Source organism: Ambystoma mexicanum, chromosome 3p (genome assembly GCF_040938575.1).
Source record: "Ambystoma mexicanum isolate Mex_15411 chromosome 3p, UKY_AmexF1_1, whole genome shotgun sequence".
NCBI classification, from domain to species: Eukaryota; Metazoa; Chordata; class Amphibia; order Caudata; family Ambystomatidae; genus Ambystoma; species Ambystoma mexicanum.
In genome coordinates, this window is record NC_090925.1 from 916,089,127 (window position 1) to 916,106,928 (window position 17,802).

The window sequence follows — 17,802 nt, forward strand, 5'->3', positions numbered from 1 at the left end:
GGTTTATTGTAAATTGCGTACCCTAGATACATATATCGATCAACAGATTCCAACCTGCCACTGCTCAACTTCCATGTGAATTTCTTGCCAGCCTTTTTATTTGAACAAATCCTAATTTTGATCTTATTTCTGTTGATATCTAGTTCATTTTCTCTCTTATATGTAGTCAATGAATCCAAACTACGTTGAAGCCCCACAGGAGTTTGCTCCATAATGATCAAATTGTTAGTGTACACCACATAATGAAAAGGATGAAAGCCAATGTGTGGAGGGCAGGCACCAATATCCTTCAGATAACTATCCAAATCTGGCAAATATAAATTGCACACATCCCTGTCGTAGACCCTGCTTAGTGTTCACAGATTTTGACAAATGGCCCATGCACTCCAGCCTGACTCTCACCTGTCAGTGTGCAAGGACATCAACATTTGTAGAATGTCGGTAGGAACACCACAGGCTCTCTTTCTCTTCCAAATATTTGCTCTGCTTACCTCATCAAAGGCAGAGGGAAACTCTTTATCTGCCAGGTAAAGATTACTCTTCTCATCAATCCTGTTTTTTAATAGGAGCATCAGAGCAAAAAGATGAACTGAGTGCCCAGACCCTACGGAATCCTGATTGACAAATTTCCCAACGGTTCGATTTTCCCATCCAATCATTTAGATCTTCCAATAATACAGTTGCGAAGATCCTACTTCCTACATCCAGAAGGGAGATTGGTCCGTAATTTTAAGGGTCCGACCAATCTCCCTTCTTAAAGATTGGGATCAAATGCGACTTTCTCCAGGATTCCGGTATTAATCTGGTCCGGATGATACTCATAAATAACAGACAATATATCAGCACAGAACTCTATATTGCCTTTCAGGAGATATTTTGACAGCCCATCCAGCCTGGGGGATCTAGATGTATTCACTCTATTAAGCATTAGTGCTATTTCATCAGGACGCACCTTTAGCTCCAAGGCAGTACTAACTGAATACTCTATGGTCTGAAAACCCTCTTCCCTAGTCAGGGAGGCATATAGAATGGACAAATAATCCACTGATGTACTCTTAGCGACTGGATTAGTCTGTTTATCTAAGTGGTCAGATCTCTCATTATTCAATAAGGCCCCAAAGGCCTTAATATTGTTGGTACTAAAAGTCCTTAGCATGATCTCTCCATCCACTTGCAAGATTTGTATATTGTGCTATTTATGCCAGTTTGTATAACCATGCTTCAGGGCCATGTCTCTGGCCCTTTTCCCTGTGTCATGACCATTATTCCTCAGGCGCTGGAGCTACCTTCTTAGCTCTTTTTTCTTGTCATGCACTTGTTTATTATAACGATGTGCGTGAAACCTACCACTGCCCCTCTGACCACACATATACTTAATTACTCATTCATAGAAGAATGCAGCAACACTGGATGGGGAGAAGCGATCACAACACTCTTCCTTCCCTAAAACATTGCACATCTGTACCAATTGTTTATTAAATCGCTCCCTAATCATGGGGGTCCATCAGATACGATTACTAGATTTATGAACAACTATCCCCTGCTCCAAAATCCTGTCCCTATGCAGTTGCTAGGCTAGGAATGTTCCTCTAATGATCAAGATATTACATTTCTGACAGGCATCCTGCAAAGCCTGGCAGACAAACATGAAATCAATCATGGTTGTAGAGCTGCCCCTTTTCCATGTGTACTCATAGTCACTATTACTAACCCGTGGCATATTTACACAATGCAGATCCCACATTTCCATCAGATCTACCCAACACTCCCCATTATCATTCAATGACTTGCATGAACCCATGTTCGCACTAAAAATAAGGTTGCAGAAAAGGGTGCCAGTCACAATTGAAAGTTCTGACAATAGCCCGCTCCACAGAATTGTTGCCACTTCTGATGGGTTTGGGGTCAAGCTGTGCAAAGAATATAGGGCAGTACTGGCTCCACAACTACTGCAGGTGTAGGAGGAGTCCCTGGTTTCAGGCTCCCTCTAGCCGTCCATGCGTGGGGTGGTAATAACAGCCCTTCGAAAACCTGGTAAGCCTCCCATTGAGGCTGCTTCGAATTGCCACTGTCGTTGATAAACGCTGACGCAAAAACATTTTCCAAAATCCTAGCTTCCAGACTACTCCCTTATATGGCTGATTTAGTTCATGCGGACCAGTTAGGATTCATTCCGGCTACGTCCACAGGGATAAATCTCTGCAAACTATTTGGTATTATAGCCCAGATCGACCCAAGGGCCTGGGCTATCATGGAGACCTTGGATGCCTTCGACTCTGTGTACTTTATTGGGGTACCTGCAGCACTATCAATTCGGGGCTTACTTCCTCAGTTGCATACCACTACTCTACTCCCACCCCACGGCCAGAGTGCAGACCAACTCCACGTTGTAAACAAGCATGGGGTTACACAGGGGGATGCATCAGAGATGCCCACTATACTCATTGCTGTTTGCATTGACCACAGGGCCTCTTGCAGCTATGATAAGATCTGAGCATGGGCATACAGGGATACATATGTCCGGCTTACCACAGGTTATATCCTTGTATGCTGACAATACCTTATTGTATGTTCGTGATCCGGAGGTAAACCTTCGCCCCAAGATGGATGAAGTGCACGCATTTTCTAATTACTCCGGCTATACTGTCATAAACAACAAGTCAGAGTTGTTCCCTCTTACGGACGCCACGCATCCGATGCCCGATCTGCAGGGATTCCGTTGGGTGGATTCCAGCTTCAAATACTTGAGTATCAGGGTTTCCAGGGAGCAGCATACTCTGTATGTGGATAATTATACTGAACACATGCAACTCCTGAAGGCCAAACTTAAGATCTGGGCAGGACGTCCGATCCACCTATATGGTAGGCTATCATTGTTCAAGATGATTGTTCTCCCCAAGCTTCTATATTATTTTAGTAACATCCCCATGGCCAGGTAGGGTTTTCTTTTTTTCGGTTTGTTAAATGATGCTGGGGTTTCTATGGGGGTTGGGTGTAGCCCGTATGAGCTGGGAGAAACTTACGGGACCGTACGATCGGGGGGGGTCTGGCGGCCCCTGATATGGAATTATACTATTTGATGTCACAGGCACAATATGCAGGGTACTGGTACTCTTCAGGGCCTGTGGTGGTATATCTGACACTTGAGAGGCTTAGCACTTCCCCCTCAAACCTGAAGGGAGTCATACATAGTGGTAGACACGTAGACTCCTGTACATTTGATCTGGTACATACCACGGTAACGCCTGGACTAGGTTATTTCAAAGACTGGGTCTCACAAGGCCTTATTATTCAAAAGTCCCACTGTGGAATTTCCCAGGCTTGTCCCCCACCTTTGAGCTTGACGTGCCTCTCCCCCTGGCTCTCTAACATCTACCTTGCTCTGCTTAAACACCTCATCTCCTCCTTCTCTTCAAACTTCCAGTGTTAAGCAGACAACACAGCTCTTTTTCAAACTCCCTGCAGACCCTCTTGCACCCTCCATCATACTGGACTGCATATTTGCCATCCAGTCCTGGTGCACCACCGATGATCTCTGCCTCAACGCCAGTAAAACTGAGATCCTTCCCATCGGGACCCCTCCCCCTCTTCTTCCCTTCACTCTGGCCTTCCTCTTTGGGCTCTCCCCCTGCAGCATCTTCTGAAGCTAGAAACCGTGGAGTCATCTTTGACCCCTCTCTCTCTCCTTCCTCTCTCACACTCAGGACATTGCCAAGAAGTCCCACTTTCAGCTCTTCCTTCTCAAAGGAGTTCTCCCTTTTTTCACTTTCCCCCAGAGGCTCAATGTGACCCAAGCGCTGGTTCTCTCGAGGCTTGACTATTGCAATAGCCTCTTCTTGAATCTACCATCTACCACTCTGTTACTCCTCCAGCTAATCCAGAATAGGGCAGCAAGACTTATCCTTGGCCTTAAGCCCAGGGACCGCATCTCTCCTGCACTAAAAGCCTTCACTGGCTCCCGGTTGCTGCACGGATTAAATTCAAATCCCTCTTCATCATCCACAAGGCGGTATGGGCCGGGGAGCACACTATCTTCAACGTTATCTTATCAAATACTCCCCCTCTAGACCCATATGCTCCTCTGGCTCTAACTCTCTGTGCGTAAAGTGTTTTACTAAACAGAGGGCATGCGGTTGTTCGCTTTCCACAGCTGGCCCTCTCCTATGGAACATGAACAAGATAAGTTCCTAATGGAGGAACCCCCGTCCCCTGCAAACTTTCACAAGCTCAAAAATGAGCCAAACTGTTAAGGTACATTTTTGTATACTCTCTCTGAGTGTGTAGAGAAATTACAACAATAGTTCAATTATATGGTAAGCACATAGGCATTTTGTGATATCCAATGATAAACTTCTACACATAAAGTGAGGATATTTCTTCATTAGTGTTTTTATTATTGAAAAGTTCATAGGTGGCCCAACGCGTTTCAAGATAATCATCTCTTCTTCAGGGGTATATTTAACAATTCATATCACATCTAAAGAAAATTTCAAAAGAAAAACATAATTACTTATATGGCAGAGTACTTTCATTCTAAAAACTAACAATGATGTTTTTAGCTCAGTATTTCAACATTTTGGATGCGTTATACATTGGATTGTGAAGTCCACAACACTCTTATCTAAGATCAATGAGGTCCTTTCATTTGGAACAATTGGATAAACAATATTCAAATTGCCAATCTATGGCTCTGATCCTTCTGTTAAATACATTATGATTATTCAAAGTGGGGGTGTACACTGGAGTAAGTTTGGGCAAAATACCTTCATTGTAATGCATAGATGCCTCCAAGGCTAACAGTAGAGTACATCTAATATGTGTTCTAAATTCATAGAACTATAGTCAAATATTTCAACAAAAGTTCCTAGTTTGGGGGAACTGTCGCCCCAGTCTGAAACATTAAACATGGTCAGAATAATATGACTCGATCCCGATTGGAATCTGAATCTATTTGAGCAGTGGCTTTAAAGGGGGACTAAAGTTCAGTGAACTGGAGTTCTAACATCAATGGATAGACATCAGCTAAACATCTTACCCTTAGAAATGGTCAAGATATGGCCAGAATGTAGGAAGATGGTCGTTAAGGTAAGCACACCAGACAGGTATGTTTCAGTCCGTTAGCCTGTGTTCTGTGTTCTAGAGTCAATAAGATGTAAATAGTAGGGTAAGTAAAAGAATATAAATGAGAGTGGTAGTGTCAGCTGAGGTAGATGTGAGCTTACCTCCTGAGTAAAGTATCCAGTGAAGGGAAGTTCTTCTCGCGTCCGTTTCCGTGATTTTGGTATGAACCAAGATGGCCGTTCAAATAGCGGCGCTTGGTTGTGACGTCACTACGTTGTGGTGTGGCGTGACGTCACTGATGTAAACATCGTTTTTTTCATATTTCTAATACAAAGTACACGTAATAAGTAATATTATACAGTTGACAAAGTAATATTGTAGAGTGAACATAGTAACATAGTGTTCTGCTAGTTAAAGGTTGTGTATTGTGATGTTGAGAATGTATCAGCGTCATGAGGTATGAAGTCCGTGAATACGGAAGAAGTATTGGAACGTGGACTCAATAGTGAGTAGAAGAAGGTCTCCTAAAGGAATAGGTGGAGTGGTTCAGTGCCTGCATAAGATAGATAAAGTAGGTGCAGTATCTCAAAATATAATGAGGCTACTTGCTGATGTCTGTGGCTTGGAAAATGAACCTTAATATTTGCGAAAACGACAGTGTGAGGAATATCCATTTGTAGTAGGTGATACCCATATAAATAAATAACGGAAAGGGTCTAGGGATTATAAGGGCGAATGAACTCCCAAATGAGTACAGACTGTAATGCTTCTGGAAAAGGAAATGTCCCTTTAAAAACTGGTCGAATTGGCTTGGTCTGGATAATTGCTAGGTGCATAGTTGGAACAGTATCTAATTGATTTAGGCTTCCTTCGTAATACCCTGTTGGAGACTTACATTCTAAAGAGTTATGGAACTCTTGTACATATTAGGACATGCAATTCATAGTGGAGACCTTGTCATCATGACAATTCGACCCAGCACCTTAAGATCATTAAAAGCATTGTTGTGCAACTAAAGAGTTTTTTATATTTAGGAACTGCGCAAAATAGGAGTGCAAGGTGAATATATCTGTTGATTCCTCTCCTATGGAACAGCCTCCTCCTCCTCCTGTGACTTGAGCAGGATCTTCTGAAATTCCGGAAGCTCCTTAATACTCTCCTCTTTACCTCATTCTTTCCTTCTTCTCTCCCTTAATAATCCCACAGTTGCTGCGATTGGTGTCCTATATCCTTATGCATCCTCGAGGTCCAGACCTCCTGCACCCAATCGGCCCAGCTGCTGTCTATCTGTACTTGCACTTACACCCTCTGCCCTGGTGGCTCGCACTTACACCCCGCATGGCCGTGTAGCACTCAACATTCCTAGCACTTCATCTGTGGCTCATACATGAGCTCAGTCTCCACTGCACTGACCCTCTGCCTTTTTCCTTGCTGTACTTGCACATTCTGAATACTCACAAGGCATAGTAGGTTTTTCATGTTTTCCTCTTCCCCCCACTGCTCTTATATATTGTGTTTTAATGTATTTTAATGTATTACCCACTCCTGCTCTCTCCTTTGCCATGTGGGTGCTTTGAAACAGTATTTTCTTATTGTATAAGTGCCTAACAAGCAAACAATAAATTAAAGAAAAGAAAAGAAATCCTGGGGAGCGAACATCAACTTGACGCTGGGTGACCTCTTTCCAGGTGGGCACTTTATGTCCCTTGAGGACAATACAGGGAAACTTTGTAGGGGTCCAATGGCTACCCTGCTGAACCCATAGGCCCTTTAAGCAAGGTAGCGCTGTATGGGATGGATGGGGATGCAGAATTTACTCTTACACCAATAATAAGACCTACCAATAATAAGACCTAGTCAGGAAGTTAGCAAACCTTTAGCTGTTTTATTAACAATGATCTAAAATATTTTACATGAAACAACACAGTTATATATTAAAAACTTATCATCATTGACGTCATACTATGAAGCAAAATAAGAAAACCTAAGTTGAATTGTGGTTGGTCTACAGGGAACATCTAGGTATACTTTCTATGGAGGATAGGATTGTGATTGGATCTCTAAAGTCAGGTGGACAACTATGCCCACCACTAGTGCAAGTCATCTTCAGTGGCATAAAATACACAATGTTTCATTGGCTTTTAAACTATAGGGCTCTTTGCTATGTGGTCCTCTATGACTGGTTGGCACGCTTTTACCCTTCTGGAATATTCCAATTGCCAGCAGCACGCAAGCTGGTCTCCCAGGTGCGGGTCGGTTGGACTTGACCATGCCTCCCCACCCAATTAGTCCATCATCCATTATCACTCCCACTGTCTGCCATTCGAATTGTCTTTGAATTTAGCCTTACAAAAGTATCGCCGCTACTGAGAATAGAAGGGAGTGTGAGCATGGTCTTTTCTTCAAGTCTCGATGTAGCTTGCCCAAAGTCTATTTCCATCTAGACCATGTGACAGGAGACCGTGTTTGAGCTCTTTCTTTCGTATTTAACACTATTAAATGAATAAAATCTAGCACTCCTAGTATTTATCCATTGCACCTCAACAGGAGCTTGCCTCGCTTCTCACGTTTATTGTATCTTCTTGAATAGATAACCAGTTTCTTGGCTGCCCCAACCCTTGACACAAGTATTGGCGGCACCATCTGCAGTCTATACACTACGTATAGCCAGCCGTCATGATTACTTAGTCTAATTGCTTTTCAGCATCTGTACAGTTATAAAATGGCTTGCATTTTCTTCAGCGGTCTTCGTACGTGCAATCTTCATTCCGCACATGACATGCTGCTCAATTCTTTACTTTGCCATCAGATTCTATAAGGTCTATCCGACTTCTTCATTGGCATCTCTTCTTGGTGCGTCATCTCTGCTTCACGTGATGTCATCAGTCTTCTCTTTCATTCATCGTCACACTTCTTCCGGGATTTCTCCTAAGAGACTGCCATCTCTCCATGGGTACATCATGTATGGTTTTCTCAATGGATAGCTTGTTTCAAGGATTCTTCGCGGTATAGACATCATTACTGGCGTTGTACATGTTGAAATTTCCGGTTTCGACCATATAGGCAAAATGGGGGCGGGACTTCTGGTAGAGGCACTTGGCTCCTCCTCTACACTCCCCCCTCTGGTTGATTCATCGACCACTCGCTAACCAGTTTCCATATCTAGACAATCTCTTCTGAAAAAGTGCTTTTTTGGAGTCCATATCTTCATTACTCCTTTCAGTGATCCTGCTGACTTTACATGGTCATCAACACTCCAGGTCATACTGCTACATTGTCCATTCAGGCTGCAGTAGATCCATCTTCCCACATACTTCTTTTGGTTTCTCGGATACAGGAACTTAATTCCCTCAGGTGCTAGAATGCTTGCTTCTATATACTTTCTGATTTCTTCATCCGTCAGCACTTTGTGTCCGAACCCTGACTCACCATCGATCATGATCTTCATTCCTACTGCTTTCTTGTCGTCTTCTTGCACTGTGTGATTATTATACTGATCACACAGAATCCAAACATGATCATTACCAACAATGCTCCAAATAACCTTGAAAATATTCGCCACCCATTGCGGAACCCATGAGAAGATCGATACAAACCAGCTGTCATCTGCAATATCTTCTACTTCGTCTTCCATCTTGATATGCACGTTTGTTAACAGCGTTATGGCCTATTTCAAGGCCCCATTCTCACATTCGTGAGAAGGTATGAATGTGCAACATGATTTCCGGATTTTGGCACAAACACCTCCATCTATTGCTGTTATCATGTTCAGAACATATCTATTCTGAAGAATCATCATTCTTATGGCTCTCAATTCTTCTTTGATATAGCGTTGAATCCCTTTATGGTAGTGTTGATTGTCTGCAGGAGCTCCCAGCGAGTGATCTGAAACCACTTCGCATTTGCCATCGTCTGGATCCCTGACATGAAGATTATTACAAATAGTGCCAAAGTCTGGCTGAATAACCTGTGTTCATACGGAATAGCATTGAAAGCTTCTATCGATTAAGCTGAAAAGTTGTTCTCCCTCTTTGTTCGATGAGTAACTCAAGTGATCTCCTCTTCCTTAGATGAGCATCTGCTTGTGGAAACTCTCCAATGTTCAGGTCACTCTTTGGAATCACCAATGCTGGAACATGAATGATCAATATAGAACACAGCCCTCCTCAGACTTTGGGCAACTTCATATAAGCTCTGGATCCACATGCCCAGTAGTGGTCCATTATCACTACTGTTACATCCTTCATGCCTGGTTGGTACATTGAAAATTCTGCCACACTGCTGATTCATTTCAACGTTTCTTGTGCCATTGTTTCTGTAGCACAGGGATGCATTCGCTAGAGGTGCTATCTGCAACGGTCCTCCTTTATCATCGACCCACGTCAGCAATTTCACAATTTACGACCAATGATGTTTGCATTCATTCTCTGCAGTGTCTTTGACTGGCTCATAAAATCCCATCCATTCGGAGTAAGCACTGTTCCCTTGATTTGCAGTGGACATCTCTCCTTGCATCTTTGTATCTTGTCAGGGCCCTTTCCTTGACAATTGAGCTTTTTGCTTATTTCCCATCTGATTCCCGCTCCATTCATTTCAGGCTGTTCATATTTTATCTCATGATCTCTGGTGTGGGTTCTCTCTCTTATATGTGGATCTTGCACATAATCATCTTCTTCCGGAGCTGTCTTCTCAGTCACCCATACCAAGGATGCTGTTCGACCTCTTGTATGGCAGAGTGCAAGGTGTGTCAGGCATTGAGCTTTCTGGACTGGTTCTTCTATAGCTATGAATATCTTGGAATTCCTAATAGCATACGGTATGAGAGCACAAACATAGCAACTCTCCTTAGAGGTTATCTCTCCTACCTTTTTCATGTGCTGATACCGCATGTTATTCCCCAAATGTGCTGTACTGGCTAAATTATTATTTAATTCATACTCATCTTCCCTTGTGCTTCTCTTGTGTCTCGCTCTCATAAGGAGGGTGTGTGCATAATGCTCATAAAGTATATCAATAAGGGTCCTTCCCACAGGGGGAATCATAGGAACACTTGTCATAGACATGGATGACCTTAGACATGTCATTGATGTGGGAATGATCACAAATGGCCTTTGTCTTTTTGTAACAGATAATTCTGTGTGAGTCACTGGAGTGGGAAGAAACGAAAGAACCTCTGCCTTGCTTGGCTCAATAAAGTAAACAGTGTGGACCAAAAGAATCAGAAAAACAATCATAAATGCTGAGCATGCATATATTATGCACCAATACATTAATCCCCACCATTTACAATTCTCCACACGTTATTGATGATGCTCATTTTCCAAAACCGTACCATTCTCGCCAGTCCTCATTGTGCCTGTATACTGCTTTAAGGAAGGAAAAAAACTTTAAAATCAGGCAACTCTGTTAAATGGTCAGGTAACTACAGGATCAGTTCAACTATTACCACAAGCAGCATCCTGATTGCAGGGCCATCTTTAGGATTGTGCAGAAAAATGTGCATATTAGTACTGCACCCAACAAGAGCAGAATAAGCTCCAAGAACAAATACGAAAACAGCGAGAATGAGCCTATGGATATTGACATCGGATAGGACCATTGATTCATCTGAACAGAAACTCAGTGAGGAACGATTCTGGAAACTGCTCTCGTTTCCAGTCGTCTAATTCGAATTCCAAGTTTGGCATATCTGTAGTACTTCAACACTTTCTTAAGTCCAATTCAAAAGATTCCTGTGACTCAAGAACTGAGTTTGCACTCCTGCTATCATATCTATAAAGAGTGTCCGATGTGAGCCACAGTCCAAATGCACACTTGCATTTATTTAATCAGCAACTTTAGCGTCCTTCTCTGCTTCATCGATTGAGTCTACACGTGCTGAACTTCTTGTCTTCTGAATCGACGGTTGGGGGTGCGTCTGTCTCACCAGCCTAAGGCTTTACGTCGTTCAAGTGGATCCATGTGCGTCTCCCTTGGACTTTTACTGCTGAGGGGGTAATGTTTTCCACCAAGTAGGGACCACTAATGCGTGGCTCGTGCCACTTCCTGGTGAAATTACACACTAGGAGTGCATCACCAGAGAATAGTCTAGGTACAGGTAATAATGTCGAAAGTCCAGTTGCTGAATGGTCTTCGTCTGTGTCCTGAGACCGACCCCCCTGGCACTTGAGTTGATATGAAATGACAGAGATACTAGCGGTCAAACATGTCAAATAAGCAAGTAACTCATTTCCTAACATTTCTGCAGTCTTCTGGGCATCACTTCTGCTCCTCGATGGAGGAGACAAAGGCGTTCTCACTCGCCTCCCTGTCACTAACTCATGCTGTCACGACCCTCATCCCAGATCCCCACTGGCAAGCCCATTGGCCAGGTGGGATCAGGATTCGGGTCTCTAATAAGGCTTGATATCCACTTCCAAATCCCTCTTGGGGCCTATGGCACCAGGCTCATACACCGTGAAAGACATGTGTTCAGGGAACTACTTTATTTGAGGCTTTCAGCCAACATGGAAACATCCACATAGCTTGGCTCCTAGGAACCAAGCTATGCGGTATAGTGTTTTGGCTGTGGTGGCCTAGGGACTATTTTACCTGGACTACTTTGTTGAGGCTATTTAAAACACACCCGAACTAGACAATACGCTTCGCATTACTTTGTAGTCTGCAACGTGACGCTCACCGTGTCCAGCTATACCCACGAGCCTCAGGGAAACAGAACCTGCAAGGAGACAAAAGGAACATCGTTAGCAGCAGCATCTTACCTGCAATCTCCATCTTTATCCGCTCGCAGCTCCTGTGAACAGCTTCCTTTGGATCCGCACGCCTCCCGGACCGAAAGACCTGAAAGAGGAAGGAAATGACAACATTAAAGAAGGCATTAGAGACATTACAAAACTACGAACTGCTCAAAAGGCTTACCTGGATGGTCGCCTCTCGGCTGGCATCGCTCCGGAATTCCACACATGCTAGGAGAACACCGCGACCAATGAGAAAAGAAGGAAAACAGGTTAGCAAAGGCAAGACATGCAGCGCTTCGCATAGCGCTTACTTACCGCATCTTAGCGCTCATTGCGCGCCATCATTTACCGGCGAGGCACAACTCAGCCAATTCGCCATGCTGAAGCTCTGCATATCTAAGGGAGAAAAGAGACATTATTAAACCAAGAAAGGCATGCAGGAATAACAACACAATACAAAAAAACAGCAATAAAACCTAACTGAAAGACATCAAACGGGCTGGCGTCAGTGAAGTAGCTGGACCGCACACGCCCATGAAAGACAACGCGCCCCTGCCAAGAAGGCAGGACAGAGAGCACGCCTAATTCTACAACAAGGTGAGGAGAGGGCCCAGAGGGGCTGAAGTCATACAGGGTGGTGGGGCTTACCTCAGTCGGCCAGTCTTGAACACAGCCCTCCTGTATTTTCAGGCAGAATCTTCCCCGCAGGCCACATCTGGGAACCACTGAGAAGGATACCAGCAACCAACCCGGGTGGGTGGCGTCCCCGTGGATACCAGATGAGCGTAACAGAAAGCGAAGCCTACCATAACTAATCCACCTGGGCGCCATCGAGACATTGGAAATTGACTAATTGGCCCAATTGTTAGGAGAACATCGTGCTGAGGTTCATTCTGTCTGACAAAAGACTACTGCCCTCCGGAGAGACCTAGTAGTGACCAAGGATCGCACTGAGGAGATCAGTAGGCAGTTCTTGCAATCACAGGCTGGACAGACTCCTCTGCCTGGGAGCAATCCAATGATGCAAAATCCCACCTTACCACCCCCTACCCCCACTCCAGTACAGATCACGTTACCTGGAAGAGTTCCCCTGGCACCACCGGAGAGGTTCTCAGGCGACCCACGGAAGTATGCAGCATTCATGAATCAGTGTCGCCTTCACTTTCTTTGTAGGCCTGGAGCATTTCCAAACGACCAAGCTCGGGTAGCTTTTGTTTTGTCATACCTGAGTGGTAGCGCAGCGGATTGGTCAGTGCCGTTGGTGACCCATGATGATCCTATGTTACATGACTTTGGGGGGTTCCAGAGAGAAATGGAAAAATGTTTTGCTCGCCCTACCCAAGAACAAGCAGTAGACAACTAACTCTTATCCCTCCGACAGGGGAATCAGGACTTGTTAACGTACATTGCTACCTTCAATATACTGGTTGCCGAAGCTAGGCGGCCAGAAAACAAAAGAACCACGTTATTTCATCGAGGCTTATGAGGCGAATTAAGAGGCATCCTAGCCCAGGTGGTTGATCCCCCCAGAGACTGTACCGAATTTATAAATTTGGTCGTGCAGCTAGACCACCGGTTGCAGGACCGAAAAGCAGAGCGGTCCAAAACAGACCCTCGGGCCGTGTATGTTCGACCAAGGGACACCGCATCTCGTGTGCCAGAAAACGCTGTAGAACCCATGCAGATCACAGGGATACGACCTCCATTAACAAAACAAGAGCGGGATAAAAGAAGACAACAACTATGTTTGTATTGTGGAAAACCAGGACATTTCCTGAAGGACTGCCCAGTAAAACTCCCAAGGAGGATAGTCGGGGCCACAGAAAAGGACAAAGTTAAGGAATCGGAAAACTACCAAGTTCGGCAAACGTAGAGGTCAGTTTGTCGAGTGAGAGGAAAGAGTCGCTGACCTCGCACTCTGCAATACCAGTGATCTTCATTAACCACCAATGGTCATCAAGGATGCATGCCGTTGAAGCATACATCGACAGCGGAGCAGTTGGAAATTATATTGATCAAGAGCTGACTACAGAGATGGGGCTTTGCTTATGTTCCAAGCCGATCATGTACAAGGTAACCACCGTGGATGGGACAGAAATCACCTCCGGACCCGTAACCCAGTGCACAGCTGAGGTAACCTTGCTGTGCCAGGATGGACATCGGGTGTCTATTTCGTTCAATCTCATCAAGGCACCTCAGTTCCGGCTAATACTACGGATGCCATGGTTAGTTGCTCACAACCCTTTGATAGAATGGCGGGCATGGAAATTAACCTTCCCCAGCGACTGCTCCCCTGACTGCTATTATCAAGAGCAGAAACCCGACTTCTGTATCTCCATGACTCCCGGAGCGACAGTATCAACCTTGGGAGTAACTAATACCTTACCAATGAATAGCACGATTTCCAGGATGTATTCCGAAAGGACCAAGCAAACACATTGCCGCCGCACAGGCCCTATGACTTTCAGATTGACCTTGTTCCTGGTGCACAAATCCCTTGCGGCAGAAGCTACGCTGTCACAGAACCAGAAAACCTTCATCTGAAATCCTATTTAGACCAGTACCTTGCAAACGGATTTATCCGCCCATCGAAGTCCCCGGCAGCCAGTCCTTTGTTCTTTGTACCGAAGAAAGAAGGGGACTTGAGGACCTGTATTGACTACTGCGCATTAAACCAGATCACCGTGAAGAACTGCTACCCCTTGCCGCTTATCCCTGAAATGCTAGACCAAGTCAAAGATGCCCAGATTTATACCAAATTGGACCTTCGAGGAGCATACCACCTGGTCCGATTCAGAAGCGGAGATGAGTGGAAAACCGCTTTCCGAACCAAATACGGCTTGTATGAATATCAAGTCATGCCCTTCGGGTTGTGCAACGCTCACACAGCATTTCAATATTTCATGAATGACGTCTTGAGAGAATTAATTGACGTCTGCGCCTTTGTGTACATAGACGACATCTTAGTGTACTCAGCCTCGAAACAAGATCATATCAGGCACGTTCGTTCAGTCCTCACCAAGCTCAGCCAACATCGCTTATATGCAAAGCTTGAGAAATGCTTTTTTCACGTCACCGAAGTAGAGTTTCTTGGTTTTATCCTTACTCCAGGAGGCATCAGAATGGACGTGCACAAGGTAGATGCCATTTTGAAATGGCCATCACCGACGTCTCTGAAAGGGGTACAAAAGCATGCTGGGCTTCGCAAACTTCTACCGCCGGTTCATCCCAGACTTCTCTCAGGTTGCGCACCCGATCACAGTACTGTAACAAAAAAACAATAAAACGTTTGCTTTGACCAAAAAAGCAGAAAAAGCTTTTCAGGAACTTAAACAAAGGATTACCTCCGCTCCAATCCTGCGATATCCTCGTCCAGAACTCCCTTATGTCATGGAAACTGATGCTTCCAGTATGACAATGGGGGCTGTCCTTTCACAGAGAGACCCAGAAACTGGCCAGCTACATCCTGTGGCCTTCTGGTCAAAAAAGTCCTCACCTCCGGAGATTAATTACGCCATCACTGACAAAGAACTCCTGGCTATCAAATACGCCTTTAAAGTCTGCCGGCACTACCTTCTGGGGGCCAGACACACCATTACAGTTATCACGGACCACCGAAACCTGCAATATCTTAAAACATCCAAGGCCCAGTCCTCGCGCCAATTGCAGTGGTCCCTTTTCTTCACCAAATATGATTATGTAATCACGTTTCGACCAGGGGTCAGGAATGGAAAGGCTGATGCATTGTCTCATTTGGGCATTGATGAAATGGTATATACAACTCCAGACCCAGTACCCATTATACCTGAAGACAAACTCTTGGGTGTCACAACAGCCTTAACACAAGCAGAACTATTAAATGAGATTCAACAGACAATGAACCCTGATGCTTTCCTTGCATGGCAAACTCAAGGAGAACAATATTCCATCAAAGACCACTTACCCTTTTTTAGGGATCGGCTATATGTACCCAAGAAGGAATTACAACAACATATTATTTCAGGTTATCATGATTCACTGATCAAAGGGTACCCTGGGGTTGCCAAAACCCTAGCTAAGGTGAAACAGAACTTTTGATGGCCTACCTGGCGTAAGGACATCATCCAGTATATTCAGTCCTGCGGTGTCTGCGCACAAAATAAATCACAAAAACAAAAACCATCTGGTCTCCTACAAACATTGGACATTCCTCCCGCTCCATCCATGGCACACACTTTCCCTTGACGTCATCACTGGCCTACCTCCCAGTCAAGGTTTAACACCATTCTTGTAGTCATGGACTTATTCTCAAAGATGGCACACTTTATTCCTCTCAAAGGCCTCCCAGACGCATCCACTTTAGCAAAAGTGTTCCTGGAGGGCATTGTTAAGCTACATGGCTTCCCATCAGTTCTGGTCTCTGATCGAGGCAGCCAGTTTGTATCCAACTTCTGGAGAAAGTGTTGTGCAATGGCGCAGATTGACGTCCGGTTATCTACCAGTCACCATCCCCAAATGGACGGCCAAACCGAGAGGACCAATCACACTCTCGAGCAATATTTACAGTGCATGTTGCACCACGAACAAAGGAATTGGAAAGACTTACTATGGATAGCCGAGTATGAATATAACAATTCCTTGAATTCAAGCACGGGACAAACACCCTTCTATACCCTTTATGGCAGACACCCACGTACCTCCGAACTAGACCTTCCTCTTAAAACCAATGCAACCCGGTACACAGATTGGGACACTACCAAAACCCATACTTATTGATGGAGAACCAGAATTCAAAGTCAGAGGTATCCTGGATTCTAAATACTCTAGCTCCAAGTTATATTATCTCGTCAATTGGAAGGGATTTGGACCCCAATATAGATCCTGGGAGCCCAGTGAGAACATTCATGCACCACGTCTGATCAGGAAGTTTCATCAGAACTTCTCAACTAAACCTGGGCCAGACAGAAGGAACACTGTGCGAAGGGCCTTGGGGGGGAGTGCTGTCATGACCCTCATCCCAGATCCCCACTGGGAAGCCCATTGGCCAGGTGGGATCAGGACCCGGGTCTCTAATAAGGCCTGGCATCCACTTCCAAAGCCCTCTTGGGGCCAGTCCTGGCCCCTATGGCACCAGGCTCATACACTGTGCAAGACATGTGTTCAGGGAACTACTTTATTTGAGGCTTTCAGCCAACATGGAGGCATCCACATAGCTTGGCTCCTAGCAACCAAGCTATGCGGATTAGTGTTTTGGGTGTGGTGGCCTAGAGACTATTTTACCTGGACTACTTTGTTGAGGCTATTTAAACCACAACCGAACTAGTCAACACGCTTCACATTACTTTGCAGTCTGCAACGTGACGCTCACCGTGTCCAGCTATACCCACGAGCCTCGGAGAAACAGAACCTGCAAGGAGACAAAAGGAACATCATTAGCAGCAGCATCTTACCTGCAATCTCCATCTTTATCCGCTCGCAGCTCCTGTGAACAGCTTCTTTTGGATCCGCACGACTCCCGGACTGAAAGACCTGAAAGAGGAAGGAAACGACAACATTAAAGAAGGCATTAGAGACATTACAAAACTACGAACTGCTCAAAAGGCTTACCTGGCTGGTCGCCTCTCGGCCGGCATCGCTCTGGAATTCCACACATGCTGGGAGAACACCGCGACCTACGAGAAAAGAAGGAAAACAGGTTAGCAAAGGCAAGACATTGCAGCGCTGCACATAGTGCTTACTTACCGCATCTTAGCGGTCATTACGCACCATCATTTACCGGCGAGGCCCAACTCGCGGAACCAATTCGCCACGCTGAAGCTCCGCATATCTAAGGGAGAAAAGAGACATTATTAAACCAAGAAAGGCATGCAGGAATAACAACACAATATGAAAAAACAGCAATAAGACCTACCTGAAAGACATCAAATGGGCTGGCGCCAGTGAAGTAACTGGACCGCACAAGCCCACGAAAGACAACCCGCCCATGCCAAGAAGGCAGGACGGAGAGCACGCCTAATTCTACAAC